Source organism: Ornithorhynchus anatinus, chromosome 2 (assembly GCF_004115215.2).
Source record: "Ornithorhynchus anatinus isolate Pmale09 chromosome 2, mOrnAna1.pri.v4, whole genome shotgun sequence".
Taxonomy (NCBI): Eukaryota; Metazoa; Chordata; class Mammalia; order Monotremata; family Ornithorhynchidae; genus Ornithorhynchus; species Ornithorhynchus anatinus.
This window is the reverse complement of record NC_041729.1, coordinates 121,145,712-121,172,612: the sequence shown is the minus strand read 5'-3', so window position 1 is coordinate 121,172,612 and position 26,901 is coordinate 121,145,712. Positions and strand designations below refer to the sequence as shown.

The 26,901-nt window shown below is 41.6% G+C and overlaps 1 long non-coding RNA gene across 1 annotated transcript; it reads right to left on the bottom strand.

The window, feature by feature from the left end:
* Nucleotides 1-2,216: 2,216 nt before the first annotated feature.
* LOC114809249 lies at nucleotides 2,217-4,534 on the bottom strand. Its single transcript, XR_003757025.1, has 2 exons — nucleotides 4,471-4,534; nucleotides 2,217-2,302 (listed from the first exon to the last, which is right to left on the bottom strand). It is a non-coding gene; the product is annotated as an uncharacterized LOC114809249 (long non-coding RNA).
* Nucleotides 4,535-26,901: the final 22,367 nt, after the last annotated feature.

The window sequence follows — 26,901 nt, the reverse complement described above, 5'->3', positions numbered from 1 at the left end:
GCCCGGCTCATCTTCCTGCAGAAATGCTCTGGGCATGTCACTCCCCTTCTTAGAAACCTCCTGTGCTTGCCTATCAACCTCCGCACAAAACAAAAACTTCTCACTCTAAGCTTCAAGGCTCTCCATCACCTCACCCCTTCCTACCTCTCCTCCCTTCTCTCTTTCTACTGCCCACCCCACACGCTCTGCTCCTCTGCCGCCCACCTCCTCACCATCCTTGGTCTCGCCTATCCCGCCATCGATCTCTGGGCCATGTCCTCCCGCGGTCCTGGAATGCCCTCCCTCCTCACCTCCGCCAAACTATCTTCCCCTCTTCAAAACCCTACTTAAAGCTCACTTTCTCCAAGAGGTCTTCCCAGACTGAGCTCCCCTTTTCCCTCTGCTCCCTCTACCCCCCCTTCACCTCTCTGCAGCTAAACCTTCTTCTCCCCCCCTTTCCCTGTGCTCCTCCCCCTCTCCCATCCCATGCCCTCAGCACTGTACTTGTCTGCTCAACTGTATATATCTTCATCACCCTATTTATTTTGTTCAATGAGATGTACATCACCCTGATTCTATTTATTTGCTATTGTTTAATTAATTCATTCATTCAATAGTATTTATTGAACACTTACTATGTGCAGAGCACTGTACTAAGCCCTTGGGATGAACAAGTCGGCAACAGATAGAGACAGTCACTGCCGTTTGACGGGCTTACAGTCTAATCGGGGGAGATGGACAGACAAGAACAATGGCAATAAATAGAGTCAAGGGGAAGAACATCTCGTAAAAACAATGGCAACTAAATAGAATCAAGGCGATGTACAATTCATTAACAAAATAAATAGGGCAATGGAAATATATACAGTTGAGCGGACGAGTACAGTGCTGTGGGGATGGGAAGGGAGAGGTGGAGGAGCAGAGGGAAAAGGGGAAAAAGAGGGTTTAACTGCGGAGAGGTAAAGGGGGGGTGGCAGAGGGAGTAGAGGGAGAAGAGGAGCTCAGTCTGGGAAGGCCTCTTGGAGGAGGTGAGTTTTAAGTAGGGTTTTGAAGAGGGGAAGAGAATCAGTTTGGCAGAGGTGAGGAGGGAGGGCGTTCCAGGATCGCGGGAGGACGTGGCCCAGGGGTCGACGGCAGGATAGGCGAGACCGAGGGACGGTGAGGACATGGGCGGCAGAGGAGCGGAGCGTGCGGGGTGGGTGGTAGAAAGAGAGAAGGGAGGAGAGGTAGGAAGGGGCAAGGTGATGTAGAGCCTTGAAGCCTAGAGTGAGGAGTTTTTGTTTGGACCGGAGGTTGATAGGCAACCACTGGAGTTGTTTAAGAAGGGGAGTGACATGCCCAGATCGTTTCTGCAGGAAGATGAGCCGGGCATCGGAGTGAAGAATAGACTGGAGCGGGGTGAGAGAGGAGGAAGGGAGGTCAAAGAGAAGGCTGACACAGTAGTCTAGCCGGGATATAACAAGAGCCTGTAGCAGTAAGGTAGCCGTTTGGGTGGAGAGGAAAGGGCGGATCTTGGCGATATTGTAGAGGTGAAACCGGCAGGTCTTCTTACCCTTGACTCTATTTATTGCCATTGTTCTTGTCTGTCTGTCTCCCCCGATTAGACTGTGAGCCCATCAAAGGGCAGCGACTGTCTCTGTCTGTTGCTGTTTTGTACATTCCAAGTGCTTAGTACAGTGCTCTGCACATCGTAAATGCTCAATAAATACTATTGAATGAATGAATTCTTCCTGTAAGAGTCCAGAATTATTTCTGTGATTTGAAAACTGCCTGTATATAGCTGTGTTCACTTTTCTGATGTTTTGTGCATCTAAACCTTTTTGCCTTCTTCCAACCTATTTTTATTAACCATACTTAAGGATGCAAAGAGTCTATGCTTGAGTCAAAGTATGATTTCAATTCTGTTGAAGTCCAGAAAAAGGTTTGTGATTTGAAAACTGCCTGTACATAGCTGTTTTCACTTTTCTAATGTTTTGTGCATCTAACCTGTTTTTGCCTTCTTCCAACCTATTCTTCTTAACCATAGGATGTGGCAGAGTCTAGTGCTGGTGTCAAAATATGATTTCAATTCCTGCTAGAGCCCAGAAACAGTTTTGTGATTTGAAAACTACCTGTGCATAGCTGTTTTCACTTTTCTAACATTTTGTGCATCTAACCAGTTTTTACCTTCTTAACCATACTAAAGGATACAACGGAGAACCTACTGCTGGTGTCAAAATATGATTTGAGTCCTCTGGGAAACACTTTCACTTTAGTAGGCAAAAGGCATGATCAATAGTCCTTGAATCACTCAAACAGGAACTTCATTATGCTGATGACTGCTCTGGAAAAACCCACACACAAGACATGCCCCTGATCATGAACTGCTTTTCAAATGCAACAAAGCACCGAGAATTAATATGAATACCAAGTTATGCAACATCCCAATTCATTGTCAAAGGTCAACACTGAAAACATAGAATTGAATGCAGTCATAAATTTGTTTACCTGGGTAGTACACTTAGAGAGGCAGCATGGTCTAGTGGAAAGAGCACAGGCTTGGGAGTCAGAGGACGTGGGTTCTAATTCCTGCTCTGCCTCTTGTCTGCTGTGAGACCTAGGGCAAGTCACTTAACTATTTTGGGCCTCAGTTACCTCATCTGTAAAATGGAGATTAAGACTGTGAGCACCACATGGGACCATCTGATTACCGTGTATCTACCCCAGAGCTTAGAACAGTGCTTGGCACATAGTAAGCACATAACAAATACCATAATTATTATAGAGAAGCAATATGGACTAGATGCAAGAGCAGGGTTTGGGAGTCAGAGGACATGGTTTCTAAACCCAGCTCTGCCACCTGTCTACTCTGTGACCTTGGGCAAATTACTTTACTTTGCTCTGCCTCATTTACCTCATCTGTAAAATGGGGATTCAGTCTGTGAGCCCCATGTGGGACAATCTGATTACCTTGTATCTACTCCAGTGCTTAGAACAGTGCTTGGCACATAGTAAGTACTTAACAGATACCATTATAATTATTATTACACTATCCAGAGATGCATGGAATAACAAGGAGATAGAACAATGGTTCCATGAAAGAAATTTCTCCAAGATAATATGATAAAATGCCCCAGAACCTTACTAACTCAACCACTGATGAAGTTCACAGTCACAGTGCTAACAATGAGGTGGCAGGGTGAGGGAAGGTAGGGTTGAAGTTTCTTTCACCTTCTCCCCACAGCCAATCAGCCAGAACTCTCTACCCAATGCAAGTGACTGAACTCTGAGCTCCTTGCTTCCACCTCCTCTCTAGAATCTGGGTCAAACCAACTCAGTTTTCCCTCCACCTCTTCCTTTCTGTCCCACTCCAGGATGAGAGCCAAGGGCCAGGAGCCATGTCAGTAAGTCAGTCAATTGTATTTATTGACCACTTACTATATAACAATATACTATATAACAATAAAACTGACAAATTCTCTGCCCAAAGAGAGGAGATATGGGCATAGAGGAAGTGACCAGGACTTATGGAGAGGAGTAATGGCATCAAATGGAATGGGAGCCCAGAGCCCAGACAGGAGTGGCCAAGGCGCTGTGGACATGGGGACGGGAGGGCTAGCACTTAGTACTGTTCTCTGCACACATTAAGCACCCAATAAATATGATTGAATGAATGAATGAACAACACTGGTTCCATTGTCCGCTCCCAGTCAGGAAGAGATTAGTATGATGGAGTGACAGGACTAGTCACAGATTGGAAGGATACTGATTTTGCATTTTCAAAAAAACATATCTCCATCTTTCAGTCTCTGTGGGACCTACTGTGGTCCCACTATGATCCAACTAGTACCTGAAAATCAAGTGGCTTTTAAAAAGAGCCCTTCAATGTTGGCAGCACATAGAAAACAACAAAAGAAATATAAAAACAATAAACATAATACTCCTAGCAAAAGTGGTGGTGCCTCTGCCACCACCATGTTCTTTTCCACTTATTACTGCATCATCACAGGTAGAGTTAGATCAACAGACAAATTGGCAGATATACCCACCAAGCAAAACTTATCTTGAAGAACCAATTAAGGAATGCCCACAGCTGCAGCCAGCTGCAGGGTACTTGTCAGGTGTTTGATGGAGGGAATGGTGGGGCAAAGTGGGCAGAGCTTGGGGCTCAGCATCTCAACCTCCCATTTTTTCTAAACCACTCAAAAATATCACCATGGCCATTACCACTGTTTGCACTTTGGCAAGCACAATTTCTCCAACTTGCCCATTTTCCACCTCATGCCTCAGTGAAATACCTCCTTCCTTTTTCTATATTGGGCAGAGTGTGCAGGTTTTTAGGTGCAGCATCCTGACCCCCGGTTTTCCCAGACAACATCAGAAAAAATATTACTTTAGCAGCTGGAAGGAGCATAGAGGCCTGAAAAATCCTGCTCCTGCCATTGCTGGCTCAATGACAAATCACATTTACCCTCTCATGACCCTCCTCCCTACCCAACAACACATACAAACCTTTTTGCATCAGTCAGACCTGGGAGTTGCATCACAACAGGCAGATTGGCAGATGGGCTCATCAGTGAAGATCATGCCTTTGGGAACCAATCAAAAGAAGTGACCCAATGGCAGGCTATAAAACAATGCTTTTAACTGATGAACCATGATCAAAGATGGTTGCCCAGAAACTTAAGTTTAACAATTCATAGTTTATTAGATTCGCACACTTGTCATAAATCCAGAAAAACGTATCAAAAAGACTAGTACGTTGGAGATGTCAAGACACAGTGTGGCACTAACATGGCATTATGACTCATATGAACTGATGTATACAGGTCAGTTTTAGTGGCCAATATTTTTATGGCTGGGAGTCCCCAAATATCACATTTGATTTCTGGGGCAACACCATCTATATTCAATATTTAGTATCAGATAAAAAGACAAATATCAAAAAAGTTAGAGAAATAATAATAATTATGGTACTTGTTAAGTGCTTAGCAAATGTACCAGATACTGTTCCAAGCACTGGGGTGGATACAGCAAATCGGGTTGGACACAGTCCCTGTCCCATATGCAGCTCACAGTCTCAATTCCTATTTTACAGATGAGGCAACTGAGACCCAGAGAAGTGAAGTGACTTGCCCAAGATCACACAGCAGACAAGTGGCATAGCCGGGATTAGAACCCATGACTCTCAGACTCCCAGACCCATGCTCTATCCACTATGCCATCCTCTCAATTCCAAATGACATCAGAACTCCAGCATAGAAACAATGCTTTTCCCGGCATAAACTTTGTTGCAGCATATGAGACTGCTTGACAGTAGAATACCCCAAAAACTGTTCTACTGTGAACTGAAATATAATTGTAGAGGCGGTGTATTAATTGTAGAGATGGTGTATTAATTGTAGAGACGGTGTATTGAAAAAACATTTTAATTACACCGTTCATCAATCAAGCAAGACTACTTGATGAGTGCTATATTACACTTCTCTTTGGAGAAGAAGATAGTGTCAGTAGACATAATCTTCCCTCAAAGAGTTTAAAATTTACTGAGGGAGACAGTCCCTTCAATTAATTAAAGGTAGGGAACAATATAGGTACAGTGAAAGGGGATTAGAGAAACTGTGAGAACTAGTGGAAAGTGCAAGATACTGGGAGACAGGAAACCTGGGTTCTAACCCTGGCTCCACTCCTTGTCTGTTATGTAACCTTGGGCAAGTCATTCAACTTTTCTATGCTTCAATTTCCGCATCTAAAAAATGAGATACCTGTTTTCCCTTCCACTGTGAGGAAGGGCATGAGGGATGATAATGGCAATAATGGCAATAATAATAATCTGATGATCTTGTACCTATCCCAGTGGGTCTTTTTATATTAAGCACTTACTATGTGCCAGGCATTTCACTAAGCACTGGAATAGATGCAAGATAATCAGATTGGACATAGTCTGTCTCACATGGTGTTCACAGCCTTAATCCCCATTTTAAAGATAAGGTAAGCAATGCACAGAGAAATTAAGTGACCTTCCCAAGGTCAAAGAGCAGACAAGTGGAGGAAACTGGAAGAGAACACAGGTACTCTAACTCCGAGGCCTGTGCTCTTTCCATTAGGCCACATTTCCTCAGCTTAGTAATCAGACAATTGTATTTATTGAGCCCTGTCTGCTGAGCAGTGTATTAAGCATTTGGGAGACTCTACTCTACAGTCTAGAGCCTTAGCACACAGTACTTGGCACATAATAGATATTAACAAATGCCATAGTCATCATTATTATCATTACCCAGTGTAGGCAGGGATTGTCTCTATTGCTGAATTGTGCTTTCCAAGTGCTTAATACAGTGCTCTGCACAAAGTACTCAATAAATATGATTGAATGAATGAATTATAATAATGATAACAATCATCATCTTCATTATTACCCAAGTACATGGTTATCTGCTACCATTCTCCAGAGAGGTAGAGCTTTGAAAACCCCTGAACAGCAGTTCATTAGAGGCCAAGAACTTTATTTCTACTTCCTCCCAGGAAGTCCCATTACTTGTCTACATGTCTTCAGGGCCTGAGCATGTGTTGCCTGCAAATCTGAGTTTTTATGGTTTTGTCCATTTACATACATATTCCTTTCCCCAGACATTCATGTCAGCATAAATCTTCCATGGTTTTTATTGGTTGCTGGGTCATCAATCCATTCCTGCAGGCAATCATTGGTGGTTGTCTCAGAGTCCACTCTTCCTGGTGGGGTACCCTGGGACCCACTATCCTGGGTTTGCTGCCACAGTGAAACAGGGGTCCAGGGCTGGAGTGCTGGGAGGAGGTGAAGCGCTATGGTTAGACCTCCACTGGGCTTCAAAGTGCTGGGGTTCAGAAAGGAAGGGGAAAGTGGCACTAGGTGAGGGTTGGGCCCAGCTCCATCCGCTGCTCAACTCCAGAACACATGGGGTGGTGGGAGAAGCAGGTGAAGGGGAGGTGGATCCCAGGATCAGATCACTGTGGAGTGAGGTAGGGATGTCAACCCTACTGGTGGCAGCCCAAACTCTCCACATGGAAGAGATATGATTACAGAAGGTCCTTGGAGATGGGTTACCAATAATCTGCCAAAACATAAAGCTAAGTCAAAAAATGTGGATGATTGAAGAATAGCCCCTGAAGATAAATCTTGAATAAGAGAAGCTGGAAAGATTGTAACACCATGGGGGAGAAACACAAACAATGGCAGATGCTGCAAGTGACACATATAACAGCTCAGCCCAAACTAACCTTTGCATGCATATGATGTGGAAGGGACTGTCAGTCACACATCTGTCTTGTCAGTCATTCAGTCAACCTATGAACCTAAAGGATAACTAACTGTCTCTTGCCTTTTAACTCTATCTACATCTATGCATTTCTATTTCCCGTTTTTATCATCATGCTTGGGAAAATCTGTTTGAAAATGTCAGATGGATTTGGGAGCAATATGGCAGCCATATATAATTAGCAAAGTGAAAGTCTCCACAGTTTGATTGATACATATTCAGCACAATCATTTTGATACTTGAGAATTAATACTTTGAAGCCTTAAAATACTATTAGGGCATCATTTGACTATAAAGGACTAATTGGTAAAATGCTCTGAATTAACTTCAAGGTTATGAGCTCGTTTTCTCATTTTAGACAACTCTGTCTTTATTGGTATTACTGTGTTGCCAAACTTGAAGAGTTCCAACAGCAACAATTGATTTCCCTCTAGGTTCCAGCCAGAACAGCAGTAGCTCTGTTGCTTTTTTCTCCTCTTTGGAACTCTGTCCCAACCTCCCCAACTAAATCAATGTTCTTTAAAGCAGTACCATTGATTTGTTCATCTCAATGCCATTGTTTTATCTTTCCAGCACATAAGGATACTTGATTCTTTATTCCTTGCCTCTCTTTCTTCTCTTTCCTTGTCTTTTGTTTAGTTGATTTTATCTACAAAGCATGCTTGCTTACCTGATAAACTATCCACTAAGACTGGTTTCCCCCTCTTCTTTGAACAATGAAGTGTGAAGTACATTATTATTTGTAATTACAAATGCTAACTTGTTCCTTCATCCTGTGTAAGGACAATTGATTCAGTGTGAGATTACTTGTCACCATTCCTGATATACAACTTTTCTCATATTCAAAGTGAAACTACTGAAGGAGAAAACTCATCTTGTTGGTGCAGTAGGAAAGGCAGTGTCTTACCTTACTGTGCACACTTAAAGATAGCGGGACATCTTTTTTTTAGTCCTTTATCCAATTTGAACAGCTCAGCTATGATGCATCTCATGAAAAGACAGCATTGCATTTGTAGAACAAGGGATTAATATATAACTGCCTATTCCTATGAGACTATAGGATCTGCGTGAGAGGGTGATGGCATGTCTTCCTGTCAACAAGATTCCTATTTGATTCCTCCTTTCTAGATTGGTGATGAATTCTTCAGAACCACTAAAACTCTTTTTCACAATCTCCAGGAGGCTAACTGTGAGATGGCTGGCAGTATGCAGTGAGTGTAAGAAATAGAACTACTCTCTGTTCCAACAGGTAGTGAGGAAGTCCATAAACACTGATTCTGGGGACAAGCAATACCACCACATCCATCACGTTGAAAATGAGATGATAGGCCATTATTTTTTTACCTTTGTACCTTTTTGAGCAGGACAGGTAGCCATAACTAGTTTGCCCAACCTTACTCCTTTTAGTCCTTTTACTTCTTTTATGATGAGAGATAGAACCAAAGTGGCACTCCACTTAGTAGTCAATCATTCAACCCATAAATAAGATTTATTAAGGGCTTACTCTGTGAGAGCCCTGTATTAAACACTTGTGACAGTCTTGGGTTCAAATCCCAGCTCTGCCACTTGTCAACTGTGTGACAGTGGGCAAGTCACTTAACTTCTCTGTGCCTCCGTTACCTCATCTGTAAAATGGGGATTAATTGTGAGCCTCACGTGGGACAACCTGATTACCCTGTATCTACCCCAGTGCTTAGAACAGTGCTATGCACATAGTAAGCGCTTAACAAATACCAACATTATTATTATTGTTATCATTAGAACAAATGATCTCTGCCCTTAAAGAGCTTACAATTTATCAGGAGAGCCAGATTCTAAAATTAACTACAGGTAGCTGAAAGCAATAAGAGGCAACAATGTGTACATAATTACAATGAAATGGAGTAAATGCCAAAGTGCTTGTTTATGTGAACTGGAATTGCTGAAATAATAATAATTATAGTATTTGTAAATCACTAACTATGTGCCAACACTGTATTAAGCACTGGGGTGGATACAAACAAATCGGGAGGGACACAGTCCCTGTCCCATGTGGAGCTCACAGTCTCCATCTCCATTTTACAGATGTGTGGTAACTGATGTACAGAGAAGTGAAATGACTCACCCAAGTTGACAGAGCAGACAAATAGAGGAACCAGATTAGAACCAATGACCTCATGACGCCCAGGTCCATGCTCTATCCACTATGCCATGCTGCTTCTGAAATGACAAAAGTGGGAGAAATAGGGTTGAGAGATAAGAGATTATAATTGGGTAAAGTCTCTTGGTTGCAGTATGAATTCAGAAGGGACTGGGAACTGGGAAGAGCTGTGGTCTGTCAGATATGAAGGGAGAGGGAGGTCCAGGCAGCAGCAGGGTGCAAGCAAAAGGTAGGTTTGTGATGGGAGAGATGAAAATGTAGTACATATAATATGGAAAAATTAAGCATGTGAGCTAGAGTGTAGTGGACAAAGAGTCAGGATAAGGAGGGAAAATGCTGATCGAATGCTTTAAAGCCTATGGTCGGGCATTTCTGCTTGATGAGGAAAGCAATTGGCAACCATTGTATGGTCTTGAGGAGCAGGGTGGCAAATAAAGCGTGATGATTTATGAAAATGGTCCAGGCAGTCGAGAATACCATGGACAGGAAAGGAGAAAGACTGGTGGCAGGGAACTCTGCAAAAAGGCTGGTGCAGTAGTCAAGTAGCAGTATGACAAGCGGTTTATGAACCTGGCTGTAGTTTGGAAAGGGAAATATTCTAGAGAAGTTGTGAATGAGAAACTGACAGAATTTGATGATTCAGTGTGGGGAAAAAGGGAAAGAGGATTTTAAGATAATGCTAAGGTTGCAGGCTTGAGGGATGTGAAGGATGTTGCTGTTGTCAGCAGTGATGGCAAAGTTAGGCAGAAGAGAAGATATGGGAAGGAAGTTTAAAAGAACAGGTTTTGACAGTCTGAGGTTGAGGGGCATGGCAGGATATCCATGTACATATGTCTGGAGGCAAAATTGCAGAAAAGCAGAGAGGTCAGGGCTAGTTTTGATCATTTGTGTATAAGTGGGATTTGAAGCTAAGAGAATGGATCAGCTTTGCAGAAAATATGTGTAAACTGAGAATACAAAGGGATCCAAAACTAAACATCTGCAGATAGGGAGAGGAGGGAAAGGAAGAGATATTGAAAGGGAACAAGTAGCAATATCCAGAATGACAGGAAGAGATTTAGGAAAGGACTGTTCCAGAGAAAATGAAGGTGGTGTTTCCAGAGTTGGTGGTCAACAGTATCCATAGCAACCAAAAGATCAAGAAGGATTTGAACAGAATTGAGTGACAGAAGGAAGTTGTTACAGAAGGAGAAATGGAAAGAGGACAAGGAGAAGGAAGGAAATGTCTCTTCTGTTGCGGCCACCTTCTTTACTGCTATTGTTGCGGTTACTATTACTGCTATCAATGAAACTGCTATAAATACTACCACTTTTCTTCCTCTCATTGTGCTCAGGCTGGACACTAGCATTGTCTTTTAATCAATAGTAGTTTTTAAGTGCTGCTCTGTGCTTAGCACTTTACTCTTTGCTTGGAAGAGTACAATAGAATTAGAGGACATGATCCCTGTCTTTAAGGAGCTTGAGATCTAGCTGGGTAGATGGACTGTAAGATAAATTACAGAGAAAGCAAGCAAATATAAAAAATACTTACATAATTGCTTTCAGTACCAGAACTGAAACCCCATGTGGAAGAGCCACCTATCCACTTCACCCACCCCCTGTGCTCTCGATGGTGTCTGGGAGATTCAGCCCTGACAACATGGGGATCAGAACTCTAGAGCTTTATACTGTGAAACCCACAGGCCAACCAGTCATTTTTGCTAGTTTTCAGGTGGGATCTTCTGGCTCCAGACTTCAATCAACCAATCAATTATATTTATTGAGCACTTTCTGCATGCAGAGCATTGTACTAAGGACTTGGAAGAGTAGAATATAACAATATTAACACAGGTGGTAAATGCATTTCCTGTCCACAACGAGCTTACGGTATGTAAATTGAGGAGTTTAATGCCAAAGCACCTTATATTAGTTATTTTTATTTACTCCCCAAAATTTCCCTGAGCAGTAGGGTTTAGGTATTATTATACCTCTTTACAGGTGTGGAAACTGGGGCATGATAAGATTAAGTGGCTTGCCCAAGGCCACACAGTAGACTTGATCTCATCATCTCTAACCACTGCACAATCTCTACCCTCACCAACTCTAAAAACCTCTCTCTCGGGCCGCAACCTCCTCAATGCCTCCTTTCCCACACACCTCCTCCCCATAAGTCTGTACTATTCCCCCACAGAGACCTCTTATCTCTGTACCCCATCCAATTTTCTCAACTCATCATGCCCCTCCATACCCAAACTACCCACCCTTGATAGCCAAATAGATGTTCTCTACACCACCCTCTCTACTGAACTCAACTTACTCGTTCCCCTATCCCTTCGTCAATCTCGTACTACTAATCCACAGTCCTGGATCACCTGCACACACTGCTTCCTTTGTGCTCAAGCTACAGAGCAATGCTGGAGGAAATCTAAATATCACAGGCTAACTTTGTCCACTTCAAGTTTATCCTTGCATGGTTTAACTCTGTCCTCTCTTCTGCCCAGCAAAACCATTTCTCTACCCTTAATGGCACCCATGCCCATTACCCATGCCAGTTGATCCAGACATTTAACTCCCTCCTCAGACCCCTTCTTTCCCCTCCCTCCCTCCCCTTGCCTTTGGGTGACCTGGCCACCTACTTTATTAAGAAAATTGACAGCATCAGGAGTTTTAGGTGAACTCCCTAAAAACACTCCTACCCCTTCTCAGTCCCTCCCCCTTCCGGCCCCCTTTTCAATTCTTCCACCTTTCCCAGCAGTATCCCCAGGGGAGATCTCCTGCCTCCCCTAAAATGCCACCGACTCCACATGAGCATCAGACCCCATTCCTTCACGCCTTATAAAACTCTCATTCCCTCCCTAACAGCCATCTTCAATCGTTCTCTCTCCAATGATTTATAACCACTGCTTTCAAATATGCCCATGTCTCTCATCCTAAAAAAACCTTCCTTGGCCACACAGTTTCTTCCAGTTATTGCCCATCTCCCTCCTATCATTCTTCTTCAAACTCCTTGAGCAAGTGGTCTGCACTTGCAGTCTCAAATTCCTCTCCTCCAATTCTCTCCTTCACCCCTTCTAATTTGGCTTCCATCCCCTCCACTCCAGAGAAACTGCCTTCTCAAAGGTCACCAGTGATCTCTTTCTTGCCAAAATCAATGACCTCTAATCCATCCTAATCCTTCTGGACCTCTCAGCTGCCTTCACCACTGTGGATCACCTCATTCCATGTTATCCAACCTTGACTTCACTGACTCTGCCCTCTTCTGGTTCTCCATTTATCTCTCTGGCCATTCATTCTCAATCTCCTCCATGGGCTCCTCCTTTGCCTCCCACCACCTAACTGTGGGGGTTCCTCAAGGTTCAGTTCTGGGTCTCCTATTCTCCATCTACTCCCACTCCTTTGGAGAATTCATTCGTTCCCATGGCTTCCACTATCACCTCTCTGCAGATGATCTACATCTCCAACCCTGATCTCTCTCCTTCTCTCCAATCTTGCATCTCCTCCTGCTTTCAAGACATCTTTGCTTGGATGTCCTCTCATCACATCAAACTTACATGTCCAAAACAGAGCTCCTTATCTTCTCATCCATACCTGTCCTCCCCCTGAATTTTCCCTCATTGTAGATAGCACCACCCTTCTTCCTATTTTAAAAGCCCATAACCTTGGTGTTTTCCTTTACTCCTCTCTCTCACTCAAAGCATATATTCAATCCATCAGTAAATCCTGTTGGTCCCACCTTCACAATATTGCTAAAATACGCCATTTCCTCCCCATCCAAACTACTACCACATTAATACAATCACTCATCCTATCCTGCCTGGAATACTGCATCAGCCTCACTGCTGACCTCCAACCTCATGTCTCTCCCCACTCCTGTCCATACTTCACTCTGCTGCTGGATAACATTTCTAGAAAAGCGTTCAGGACATGTCACCATCCTCCTCAAAAAACTCCAGTGGTTGCCCATCCATCTCCATTACAAACAAAAAACTCCTCACCATTGACTTTAAAACACTCCATCACCTTGCCCCATCTCGCTTCTCTCCTTGTACAACCCAGCCTGCACACTTCGCTCCTCTAGTGCTAACCTTCTCACTGTGCTTTGATCTCACCTGTCTTGCCTTCAACCCCTAGCTCACATCCTACCTCTGTCCTGGTATACTCTCCCTCCTCAAAGCCACCAGACAATTACACTCCCCACCTTAAAAGCCTTTTTGAAGGCACATCTCCTTCAGTAGGCCGTCCCAGGCTAAGCCCCACTTTTCCTCATCTCCCACTCCCTTCTGTCTCGCCCTGACTTACTTGTTTTGCTCATCTTCCATCCCAGCCACACAGCACTTAGGTGTATATCTGTAGTTTTATTTATTTGTATTGTCTGCCTCCCCATCCCCAGACTCTAAGCTCACTGTAGGCACAGAATGTCACCGTTTATTGTTGTATTGTACTTTCCCAAGCACTTAGTACAGTGTTCTGCACATAGTAAATTCTCATTCATTCATTCCATAGTATTTATTGTGTGCTTACTATGTGCAGAGCACTGTACTAAGCGCTTGGAATATACAATTCGGCAACAGATAGAGACAATTCCTGCCCAGTGATGGACTCACTCACAATGAATATGATTGAATTAATGAATGAATGGACAGGTGGCAGAGCCAGGATAAAAACGCAAGGCCACAGCTCTCCCACTACACCACACTGCCTCCCCAATTTCAATTAATCAATCATTCACATTTATTAAACACTTATTGTGTGCAAGGCACTGTACTAAGCACTTGGGAGAGTACAAACAACAATATAACACACACATTCCCTGTCCACAATGAATTTACAGTCTAGAGTGGGAGACAAATATTACTATGAATGAATGATGTGGGCCTGGGGGTGGGGTGGTGAGTTAAGGCAACTAAGAAGGGAGTGAGAAAAGAGGAAATGAGGGATTAGTCAGGGAAGGCCTCTTGGAGAAGATGTGCCTTCAATAAAGCTTTGAAGATGGGGAGAGTAATTGTCTATAGGATATGAAAAAGGAGGCATTCCAGGTCAGAGGCAGGACATGGGTGAGAGGAGAGTGGCAAGATAGACAATACCAAGGTACAGTGACTAGGTTGGCATTAGAGGAGCGAAGTGTGCAGGCTGGGCTGTAGTGGGAGAGCAGCAAGGTGAGGTAGGAGGGACAAAGTGACTGAGTGCTTTAAAGACAACAGTAAGGTGTTTCTGCTTGATGCAGATGTGGATGGGTAACCACTGGAGGTTTTTGAGGTGTTGTGAAACATGGATAAATGTTTTTGTAGAAAAATGATATGGGCAGCAGATGAAGTATGATCTGGGGCAGGGAGAGACATTAGTCAGGGAGATCAGCAAGGAGGTTGATGCAGTAATAAAGACTGAATAGGATAAACACTTGAATTAATGTGGTAGCTGTTTGGAGAGGAAAGGGAAGATTTTATCAACATTGTGACAGTTGAACTGAGAACATTTTGGTGACAGACTATGTGGGTTGAATGAGAGGGATTTTAAATTTGTCTTCACATACAAAATGAAAACTGTTACCCCTGGTGAAAATCTTATGCAGTATTTGGCAAATTGGTTTAAATGTCAGTGAATCCCATTCCCCCACAAAATATTCTCTCTACTACTCACACTATGGGAAAGAAGAAACCACTGTCAGTCTCTCTGGTATAGACTGTGCCCTGCAGTTGGCCCTAAGGGACCACTGAAAAATTATCAGAGAATTTCTCGTAACATCCAGTGAAAGTAATAAAGACATATATGTACGTATATATATATACATATATATACACATATGCATATATGTGCATACGTACAGAGAGAGACACACAGAAGCACAGAGTGGTATCCCCAATTGAGGTCGCTTCTAAGTTCTTTCAATGACAGGTTAAGGTAATTTAAAAGTTAAAGCATGTCAACCATGAGTCACATGGCTTGGTAAAATAAATGATCAAAAGATAACATTATGATATATGCCACACAAATTAACTAAAAATGTATAAACCTGAGCATTGTTTTCCTATGATGTCTTCCATTTATTAAAGAAAATCAACCTATCCTTCCCAGATAAATCAAGTTATACAATTCTTCAGGAAAGTTCTTGAACTGTTCTGCTTTAGTGTGTAACTCTGATTCAAAAGTCACTCCCATTTCCACTCTCCATCTTTCTTTGGGCTCTTGCTGTTTATTTTGATTTTATGCTTTTAAAAGACGTAGTCATGAGAAGCAGCATGGCTCAGTAGCAAGTGCCCAGGCTTGGGAGTCAGAGATCATGGATTTCGAATTTCAGCTCTGCCACTTGTCAGCTATGTGACTGTGGGCAAGTCACTTCACTTCTCTGTGCCTCAGTGACCTCATCTGTAAAATGGGGATGAAGACTGTGAGCCCCACGTGGGACAACCTGATTACCTTGTATCTACCCTAGTGCTTAGAAAAGTGCTCTACACATAGTAAGCACTTAACAAATACCAACATTATTATTATTATTAGTCATTAAAAAAATTAATGATGGAGAAAAATATCTATTATCTCTGTAGAATTCCTATGATTCATATTGCTTAAAGAACAACGATAATTGTTACTAACTCATACAAATTTGATATCTCCTTAGTAGGCTTAGATGAAGTCCAGCATATTTAGTTATCATAGAAAGAGAATTGGTCTTTTATAAATAAATAAAAGTTTCTTGCAGTTAAATATAGTTGTCTGTAAGTAATTGCAGTACCATGGCTTATGGTTTTGCTTTGTTCAAATCATGTGAACTGTGGTATCTTTCTGAAGAAAAACACATTGACATATTTTAGGGGAATAGAATTCCCAGCAGAAAGGAATAACCACTAAATGCAGGAAAATCAATGGTTTCTTGTCTGAATTTAACCACCAGAGAATTTAGTCAGATAAATGCCCAATCCATGATGATGGCGATTTTGTCAGTTATACTGGGTAAATTTGAAAGACAAAATAAACTTGGGGAAATCTCAAAAGATTTTCAGTCTTTGAGATAAAGGTATTGATGGTTATTCTTTTTAATCCAGTTTTGTTTTTTTAAATCCTGTTGTTTTCATTTCAGTTTAGAGCACTTTTTTTCCCTCTAGAAAAGGTCATTTCTTTAAGTGATAAAAAACAAAGCAAACAAGAACAATTAGTATGCTTTCCTTTCTCACTCCATTTGTTGCTTTACCAAGATTGATGGCTATTTTCTTTTTGTTAGGTCCTCTAAAGGCATGAATAAATCCCATCTGTTGATCAGTCACCACAAAAGATAAGCAGTTTCCCTCAGCCTGCTTGATTTTTCAGCATAAACCTATCTTTGTTTACCTCCGCTAATAACAAAGCTTGTGCATCTCTGCAAACTGTTATCCTCCATTGTTAATAAGGATTGGTATAGGCATTTCCACACATAAATTTACAATAGTGGGTGTAATTTTCTTCTCAAGGGTTTATTTCAGTACAGTATAAAGTACATGTCAAATTTGAAAGTCTGTTTTTTAATGAATTTAGACATCTTATTGGGAAAAAAATATCATTAACAGTCAAATATTGGATGAAATGTCTTCTTTCTAAACAGTCCAGAGCTGAGATATAGTACAGTGTATTTCAATAGCTGGAGAGGCACTGTGGCCTAATGGAAAGAGCAGGGACTTGTGAATCAAAGGACATAGGTTCTAATCCAGGTTTACCACTTATCTGCTGCACAATTTTGGGCAAGTCACTTAACTTATCTGTGCCTTAGTTTTCTCATCTGAAAAAATAGAGATTAAATCCTACTCCCTCTTCCTTAGACTGTGAGACCAATGTTGGATGGATAATGTCTAACCTGATTATCTTATATTATTATCTTCAAATATTATCCAACCTTGGCTTACTAACACCTTCTCTCCTGGTTCTCCTATTTATCTGGCCACTCATTCTCAGTCTCTTTCACAGGTTCCTCCTCTGCCTCCCATTTTTAGACAGTTCTGGGTCCTCTCCATCTACACCCATTCCCTTTGAGAACTCATTTGGTCCCATGGCTTTAACTATCATCTCTATGAAAATGATTTCCAAAATCTACATCTCCAACCCTAACCTCTCTAGTATCTTTAGTCTCACATTTCCTTCTGTCTTCAGGAGACCTCTACCTGGATATTCTGCTGACATCTCAAATTAAACAGATCCAAAACATAAATCCTTACCCACCCTAACCCTGTCTTACCCTTGTCTTTCCCATCACTGTAGACAGTACTTCTAACCACTCTGTCTCACAGTGTTGTACCTTGGCGATGTCCTTGACTCATGTCTCTCATTCAATCAGTATATTCAATCTGTCACAGAATCCTGTCAGTTCTGCCTTTACAAAGTTACTAAAACCCACTTTTCCCTCTTCATCCAAACTGCTACTATGGTGATCCAAGTACTTATCCTAACCCACCTTTTCAACTGCATCTGCTCCTTGCTGACCTCCTTTCCTCCTGTCTTTCCCCACTCTAGTCCTGGATAATTTTTTATGAAAAAAATGTTCAATTCATGTCTCTCCACTCCTCAAGAACCTCCACTGATTGCCCATCCACCTCCTCATCAAACAGAAACTCCTTACCATCAGCTTTATAGTACTCAATAAGCTCTCCCCCTCCTACCTTACATCACCAATCTCCTACTTCAGCTAGGACCACAGATGTTGCTCTTCTAGCACCAGCTTTCTCACAGTGTCCTAACCCACATCTATCTCACCACTGACCCCTTTTCCATGTCCTCCCTCTGGCCTGAAATTCCCTTCCCCTCCATGCATGCCAGACCACTCTCTCTCCATCTTCAAAACATTATTAAGGTCACTTCTTCTCCAAGAGGTCTTTCCCCAGTTAAGTCCTCTTTCCTCTGACTTTTTCCCCTTTTGTGTCACATGCACTTAAATCTGTAACCTTTGGATATTTGTTATTCACTCCACAGCACTTAAGCACATATCTTTAAATTATTTGTTTATATTAATATCTGTCTCCTCTCTAGACTGAAACTTCATTGTGGGAAGGAACATGTCTGCCAACTTCGTTGAACAGTATCTCCCAAGTGCTTAGGACAATGCTCTGCACACACTACTGTGCTCAATAAATATCACTGATAGGTTGACTGATTTATTTATTGATCTACCATAGCACTTAATGAAGTGCACAGAACAATGAACTTAACAAGTACCATAACAATTATTAACACTAAACCAAATATTTTTGTAGTAAATATGAAACATATGAAACAAATTTCCTGGGTTTTCCATTTGTTTCCTTCACTATAAGACAATAACTAAAAGGAGAACTGCAAACAACCCAAATAAATGCACTAGTTCATATAAAGTGTTTATTTGTTGAACTTCCATTGGATTTTTCAATAATGGGCCTACCAAATGTCATTATTGGTTTGTTGACCCAAATAACCCATCTTCCACAGTGCCACTAGGGTACTGAGAGTACCTGTAATATGGTGGTTGCCCTTTCAGCTATCCAACTTAATAATTAAGGTTGTTTTCCTTCTAGTCATCACCATGGGCCTCTCATTCATAAATGTTTTTCCAAACCCAGGGAAATGAGAAAAACATTTTAAAGGGTCTGGTTGTGGGGAGAGGAATGGAGGAAAGAGGACTGGACATGGTGCTGTGACCTGACTTCTAGGCCAAGTCACCAAGTAGATTTAGAGCATGCCCATTTTATTTCCAATAAAGTACAAGAGTTCTGCTTTAACCTGGAACCTTTCTGATTCTATTCAAATAAATTAATTTAGCCCTAATATTCATCTACAGCTGATTGGGTGTTCAATTCTGGGTAATTTTAGTAAACAAAAAATCCAAAATTGATTTAGGATCATTATGCCTATGAAAATTTTTTTTTCCAATTTATATTTCTTCAACTTAAGAAATAGAATCAAGAACTGATTGTATTGTAAGTCCAGGCACTGCCTGTAAACATAAGTTGGAGAAGCAGCATAGCTCAGTGGAAAGAGCACGGGCTTTGGAGTCATAAGTCAGGGGTTCGAATCCCAGCTCTGCCACTTGTCAGCTGTGTGACTTTGGGCAAGTCACTTAACTTCTCTGTGCCTCAGTTACCTCATCTGTAAAATGGGGATTAAGACTGTGAGCCCCGCGTGGGACAACCTGATTCCCCTGTGCTACCCCAGCGTTTAGAACAGTGCTCTGCACATAGTAAGCGCTTAACAAATACAAATACCAACATTATTATAAGTGACTTAAGGTTATAGCAACTATTAAACAAAAACTCCTCATCATTGGCTTTAATGCACCTAATCATCTTGCCCCCTCATACCTCACCTTATTACTTTCCTACTACAATCCAGCCCACACACTTTGTTCCTGTAGTACCAACCTTCTCACTGTGCCTCAGTCTCGCCTATCTCACTGCCGACCCCTGCCCCATGTCCTTCCTCTGGCCTTGGAACATTCTTCCTCCTCAAATCCGACAATTACTCTCCTTACTTACTTACTCTCAAAGCCTTACTGAAGGCACATCTCCTCCAAGAGGCCTTCCCAGACTAAGCCCCATTTTTCCTCATCTCCCACTTCCTTCTGCGTCACCCTGAATTGCTCCCCTTGGTTTCTCTGCAACACTTCCCAGTCCCATAGCACTTATGTATAAAATTTTATGTATATGTACTGATGTCTTTCTCCCCCAATCTAGACTGTAAGCTCACTGTGGGCAAGGAATGACACTGTTTATTTGTTGTTTGGTACTTTCCCAAGTGCTTAGTATAGTGCTGTGCACATAATAAGCACTCAATAAGACTGAATGAATGAATGGAAGTGGACAGGTAAGTGATACTCAGGAACTCCCACATGGATATTGAAGTCCCCAAGGATCACTGTGGGTATGGAGAAGGTGTTGGGGAAGGACAGGATTGATATTGAGAAGCTCCTGATTGTGGATAACATTTCTAGGGTACACTGCTCCCCAAGATAACACTAAGGTCATGTGTTAAGAGGGAAACACTTATGTGTATATGTATATGTCTGTAATTCTGTTTATTTGTACTGATACTTGTTTACTTGTTTTGATGTGTGTCTACCCCCTCTAGACTGTGGGCCAGTTGTGAGCAGGCATTGTCTCACTTTGTTGCTGAATTGTACTTTCCAAGTGTTTAGTACAGTGCTCTGCATGCAGTAAGCACTCAATAAATGATTGAATGAATGAATGAAGGTGTTTGAGACAATAGTGAACTAGACTTGTTGGCACCAATTTAGAAACTCAACTATGATGGGGAGGAGGAGTGTTCCACCTATTAGCTGACCTCTGCCCTTGCCAAAGCAAGTAGACATGCACAGTGACAAAGATGACAATTTTTATTGATTTGAATGGTGACGCCAAGTGTACATGGCATGCTCATCTATACTATGCTAGCACAGTGAATAGAATGGACAGAGAAGGAAGTGACCACCTTCACCCCACCCTGTGGACAGAACTCACACAAACTGTGGGAGATTAAATGTGAGTCCAAGATGAAACAGAAACTTTCATGCCCCAGGAGGCTCTAGCCCCTGGGTCTCTTACATTTTCCCCCTATGCTCTCTAGCTCCTAGAGGCCCTTGCCTTTGGGCCCTACTGTTTGCTGCTTTTGGTGCCAAGGTCTGGGTGATGGGCTCCTGTGTTTCTTCAACTGCAAAATGGGCATTCAATACCTATTCTCCCTCCAACTTAGACTGTGAGTTGAGCCCCATATGAGGCAGGGATGGTATCCAGACTGTTAAATTTGTGTCTACTCCAGTGCTTAAAGCAGTGCCTAACATAGTAAATGCTCGACAAATACCATTAAAAATAAACTCAGTGGTACTCAAGAAGCAGTGTGACTCAATGGAAAGAGCATGGGCTTTGGAGTCAGAGATCTTGGGTTCGAATCCCGGCTCCGCCACTTGTCAGCTGTGTGACTTTGGGCAAGTCACTTAACTTCTCTGTGCCTCAGTTCCCTCATCTGTAAAATGGGGATTAAGACTGTGAGCCCCACGTGGGACAACCTGATTCCCTTGTGTCTACCCCAGCGCTTAGAACAGTGCTCTGCACATAGTAAGCGCTTAACAAATACCAACATTATTATGGTACAAAAATAAAACAATCCAATATTTGAAAATATTCCTACCTGCAGATAAATAAATTGGAATGATATCCAGTAGCATTCCAAAGGGATTAGATTCAGGAATAGTTTAAATTTGGGGCCTTATAAATATTCCAGATGAATAAGGACATAAAAGGTTTATCATTTTTTCAGGTAAAGACAATTCAGGAGATGCTAAAATAAATAATTAAAATTTTCCAAGGGGAATAGAATCTTAATATGAAATGCATATAAATTTGTAAAAATGAAAATGACACTCTGGTAACATTTATAGTCAAGGAGAAAAGTCAGGAAGAAACAGCAAGCCCTCAGGATGATTTGCCACAGGAAGCAAAGATGAGAAACTAAGGTAAAGAGGCACTGAGCCAGATTCCTGCAGTGCTAAAACATTTTCTAGTTCCAAATTACACCATTTGGAAACTGCATTGACCCTTTTGATACTATTCAGTAACTACCACTTCTCTATATTAAATAGTACCACATTCTAGTTTAATATGTTAAAGTCAAAGAATATTCTTGCTTCAGCTCGTTTAGGCTACATTTTTTGTGACTACTTTTGATATATGGTTAGAGAATGAAGACCACAGCTGGAAACAAGGCACAGAGGATATAGCTTCAGTTTATCATATATAGCAAGATCAATATCTTATGCCTTTTAGTAGCAGTATTTATTATTGCTTACTGTGTGTGAAGCATTGTGCTCAGGCCAGAGATAATTACAAGATAAAAATATTAAACTGGAAGCAGGGAGACCAATGAGGCACAGACACCATAGTGTAGTCACAAATCTTCAACCTTGGTGTCATCCTTGACTCTGCTCTCTCATTCACCCTACATATTCAGTCTGTCACCAAAGCCTGCCAGTCTCACCTTCCCAACATTGCAAAGATCCACCCTTTCCTCTCCATCCAAACTGCTACCACGTTAGTATGATCACTCATCCTATCCCAACTGGATTACTTCATCAGCATTCTTTCTGATTTTCCAACCTCCTGTCTCTCCCCATCTCAGTCTATACTTCACTCCTCTGCCTAGATTATAGTTCTACAGAAAAGTTCTGGGCACATCACCCTCCTCCTCAAAAATCTTAAGTGGTTATCTATCAACGTCTATATCAAGCAAAAACTCCTCAGTCTTGGCTTCAAAGCTCTCCATCACCTTGTCCCCTCCTACCTCACCTCACTTATCTCCTTCTACATCCAGCCCGCACTCCAGTCCTCTGCTGCTAACCTTCTCACTGTGCCTCTTTCTTGCCTGTCCTGACTTCAACCCCTGGCCCACATCCTACCTCTGGCCTGGAATGCCCTCCTTTCTCAAATCTGCCAATCACACTTCTCCCCTTCAAAGTCCTACTGAAGGCTCACCTCTTCCAGGAAGCCTCCCCATACTAAGCCCCCTTTTCCTCAGGTCCCCCTCTCCCCGCATTGCCCTGATTGCTCCTTTTACTCTAGCTCCCCTCCCCGCCCCACAGTACTTGTGTATATATTTACATATCTATAATTCTATTTATTTATATTAATGCCTTACTTGTTTTAATGTGTATATATATCTATAATTATATTTATTTATATTGATGCTATTGATGCCTTTTTACTTGTTTTGATGTCTGTCTCCCCCTTCTAGACTGTGAGCCCTTTGTGGGCAGGGATTGCCTCTCTTTGTTGCTGAATTGTACTTTCCAAGCACTTAGTACAGTGCTTTTCACAGAGTAAATGCTAAATAAATATGATTGAATGAATGAATGAATGTAACAAACACTTGGACCAGCCTGGTAGCAGTTTGGGTGGAGGAAAATAAGTGGAAAAAATGTGTGGACCTGGGTTCCAATCCTGATTCTGCTACTGGTTTGCTGTGTGACTTTGTGCAAGCCATTTAACTTCTCTGTGGCTTGGAATCCACATCTGTAAAATGGGAACAATATGCCTAATCTCATTTTTACTTAGATTGTGAGCCCTCTGTGGGACACAGACTGTGTCTAGTTTGACTATCTTATACCTACCACAGCATTTAGTTCAGTGTTTGGCACGTAGTAAGTGCTCAACAAATACCACAATTATTATTCAATGTTGTTGAAGAAAAACCAACAGAATTTAATGACAGAATGTGGGAGTAGAAAGACAGTGATAAGTTAAAGATGATTTCAAAGTTGTGGGCTTCTAGAATAGAGAGGGTAGTAAAGTTATCTTAGATGGAGGAGAGGGTTTAGGAAGAAACGTAGTTTTAGATATTGTGTACACTTTCTATTTACTGATTTTGTGCATCGTTGGCTAGTACACTGCCCAAATAGCAGACATTGAGAACAGCTGTCAATCCTGAGTACAGCAGGGATCACATCTGTCACAAGCCCCTGGCTCTTACTAACCAGGAATTTCTTAGACCAGGCTAGCCTCCGTGACAGGTTTAATGTGAAAAGCCAAACCACCAAGGTTACTGTGGAAAGTTTTACTTAATTCTTAACTCACATGCAGCTAGTGACACATACTCACTCACACCCACTCAAACAAAAATGTCGCAGTATCAGTTTTCTGATCAAGAGAGCCAATCCCATTGATTCCGCTTGGGCAGGTTTGGAGAAATTCCTGGTAGCTCAGCTCTGCTGTGCTTTAGTCTGTTCTGGCAGCACAGACCACTGCTGCTGCAAGCATCTGCATACTGCTTCCCCCACATGCAATTCAAAGCCACTGCCTTTATCTACCTTGTACATTGCAGCAGCTCTATGTAGCAAGTGTTGAGTGGTCCAGGCCTGTTATTGAAGAGAGAGAGAGAGGGCCACTTTTCCCCCCATGCTCAGCCCCACAGATGATCTGTCCTGCATAGTGAAGCTTAGTTCCTTGTGAATTGCTTCTTTGATGTTGTTCACGGGATCAAAACAGTCACTGGTAAAATGACTAACTACAATATCTATGAACTCCCTTGTAATGTACTCTGATGTTGGGTTAGTACTGTGTTCTGCACACAGTAGTAAATACCTTTGACTGATTGATAGCTTGTTTCAAAATCTTGAGGGTTGATCTCATAAACAAGGTATATTTGCAATTTGTATAGAAGTTCTAAATGATGATGAACTCTAGTTAGGACTTGGGAAAAAATGGAGACCACAGAGAGGTTATGAGATTGCCATCACAATTTCCACTGTTTTCCTTGAAGGTAGTAAGGAGATTGACACTTTAACAGTAACATTTTGGGAATTGAAGAAAAGCTTATGCATCTTCATATTTAAAAACATAGCCATCCACATCTAGGCTTATAACGCTCAGAGGGGATATTTTCAATTTGTGGGTTCCTGCTTCAGAATTAATTTATCAAAATATTTTTGAATGGTTGCTTTTTGACAGGTTCTTAGACATCCTCTAGACTAAAAGCTCATTATGGGCAGGGAACATTTCCTCTAATTACGTTGTATTGTACTCTCCCACAAGTTGAGTACATTGCATTGCACATAGTAAACATTCAATAAATGTCACTGATTGATCGATATGCCTTCCGCAATACAGAGAGTACCTTAAGGCAAGCACTGAAATATAGCTGCCTTTTCCAAATTCTTTCCTTTTCAGTGGTAAGGATCTCATTTTATAGTTAGAACCATATATTTCAACATGTATATAAAACTATTTTGTTTAAATGATAGCCTGTATATATATATACACATAGCTTTTCCATCCAATCAACTACAAAGAACCAGTATGGGTAAGGAAATGACTCTAACCCCAAATTTCTGAAAGGTTTAAACTATATCCCAAAAGAAACATGACAGTGATTCAGTGGCTTCTAGTGAAAAGCAGAATGATAATTGAATGAAAATGGGGAAACAACATTTTATTAGCAAATGGTATTTATTTTAAAGGAAGTTTCCATCTTGGGAATAATAAGATAGAGAAAGCAATGGGATGCTTTTAAGTCATTTAAAACTAGGCTAGAAAAAATATTTCAGAATATGCTCAGGGAATAGAGCTGTATTGGAGTTGTCCATTTTGCTTTGCATTGATTGTTTTTGACTAATATGTTCACAAAATTTGTTTTGGGTAGCTTTGTACCCAGACAATTTCTTTTAGAGTTTCTCATTCAAAACTTTAGGATTCTGAAATATGACCTAAAAGGAAAACACTTCAACAACTCTTTGAATTGGTTACTTCCAGTTATTTTTTTTAATTTTCATTCATTCATTCACTCGTATTTATTCATTCAATTGTATTTATTGAGCACTTACTGTGTGTAGAGCACTGTACTAAGCGCTTGGAATGTACAATTCGGCAACAGATAGCGACAATCCCTGCCCAAGAACAGGCTCACAGTCTAGAAGGGCAGAGACAGACATCAAAACAATAAAGCAGGCATCAGTAGCATCATTAAAAATAGAATTGTATGTATGAACACATCATTAATTTAAAAAATATAATTGTAAGTATAACTATGTACATATATACACAAGTGCTGTGGGGTGGGGAGTGGGGTAGAGCAAAGTGAGTATGTGGGGGGGATGGAGAGGGCAGTGGGAGCAGAAGAAAGTGGGGGAAATGGGGTTTCTGTTGCTGAATTAGGCTGCACTGCTGGGTAGTGTGGGAAAGAGAATTTGACTGGCAAAAAAATAATTAAATTCCAAAATGAAGCTGAAAAATAGATACACAGGAAAAAATGTTCCTCATAATGGGCCTTTTCATTTGGAGGACAAAAATATGCTTTTGCTGTGAGGTACGTCTGCACAGTTATTCTTCAAAATCAGGAATATTTCTAAATACCATATTACCCCATATTTGGGATTGACACTGGCTTGCTTTTTGATGTTGGGCAAGTCATTTACTTCTCCTTGCCTCAGTTTCCTTAGATGTAAAATGGGAAATAATAATTGTCCTTCTCCCTTAAACTGTGACATGTTGGAGAAAAGCTGTCCAGCTGATTATCTAAGCTTCACAACATCATGAAAATCCACCTTTTCTTCTCCATTCAAATTGTAACTACACTGATCCAATAATTTATCCCATTCCATTTTGACTACTGTATCTGCCTTCTCTCTACTCTCCCTGACTCCTGTCTCTCCCCAAACCATCCATAGTTCACATTGCTGCCTAAATCACTTTTCTAAAAAAGTTCAGTACATCTCCCCTCTCCTCAAGAACGTCCAGGGGATCCCCATCCATCCACCTCTGCATCCAGTGGAAACTCCTTAACATCAACTTTAAAGCTTGCCCCCTCCTGCCTTACTTCACTGATCACTTTCTACAGCCCAGCCCACACACTTCACTTCTCTAGAGCCAGCTCCCTCACTGTGCCCCAAACTTATCTCTCTCATCACTGACCCCCTTCCCATATCCTCCTTCTGGCCTGAAACTCCCTCACTCTCCGTATATAGAGCCGACCACTCTCCCCACCTTCAAAGTTTTATTAAAGGTACATGCCTTTCCCAATTAAGCTCTTTTTTTCCCCAACTTTTTTTCCATTCTGCAT